This window comes from Nematolebias whitei, chromosome 14 (genome assembly GCF_014905685.2).
Source record: "Nematolebias whitei isolate Nwh7 chromosome 14, NemWhi1, whole genome shotgun sequence".
In the NCBI taxonomy this organism is placed as follows: domain Eukaryota; kingdom Metazoa; phylum Chordata; class Actinopteri; order Cyprinodontiformes; family Rivulidae; genus Nematolebias; species Nematolebias whitei.
In genome coordinates, this window is record NC_056511.1 from 23,873,986 (window position 1) to 23,874,795 (window position 810).

The following is an 810-nucleotide window of genomic DNA, read 5'->3' on the forward strand; positions in this document are numbered from 1 at the left end:
CCCCCCCCCCCCCCCCCCCCCAAGGACGCCTCCAGGCGTCCCCAAAACACCCCCTTCCCGAAGGACTAGGGCGGGTGGAGGGTGGCACTGCAAGGGTGGAGGGCCCGAGAAAAACACGAGGACCAGGGAGAGAGGGACACGAGGAACCACAGAGAAAGGGACATGAGGGACCACAGAGAAAGGGACACGAGGGACCACAGAGAAAGGGACACAAGGAACCACAGAGAAAGGGACACGAGGAACCAGAGGAAGGGACACGAGGAACCAGAGGAAGGGACACGAGGAACCAGAGAACGAGGACACGAGGAGCCAGAGAAAAAGACACGAGGAGCCAGAGAAAGAGGACACGAGGAGCCAGAGAAAAAGGACACGAGGAGCCAGAGAAAGAGGACACGAGGAGCCAGAGAAAGAGGACACGAGGAGCCAGAGAAAGAGGACACGAGGAGCCAGAGAAAATACACGAGGGATCACAAGGGATTTGGATGGTCAAGGGATCGTCCCAAAGAGTCATTGTTCCGGCGGGCGGCCGGGAGGCTGTCCATCAAACCGGGCCAGGTCAGGGGGGCGGCCGGGAGGCCATCCAAAACACAGAGCCAAAGGGAACACGGCTTGCGTTAAGGAGACCTAGGGAGCTGCAGCATGCGACGAGGAGACCTGGGGAGCTGCAGCATGCAACGAGGAGACCTGGGGAGCTGCAGCATGCGACGAGGAGACCTGGGGGGCTGCAGCAGACGGCGTGGGAGCCTGGAGGGCTGCAGCAGATGGCGTGGGAGCCTGGAGGGCTGCAGCAGACGGCGTGGGAGCCTGGAG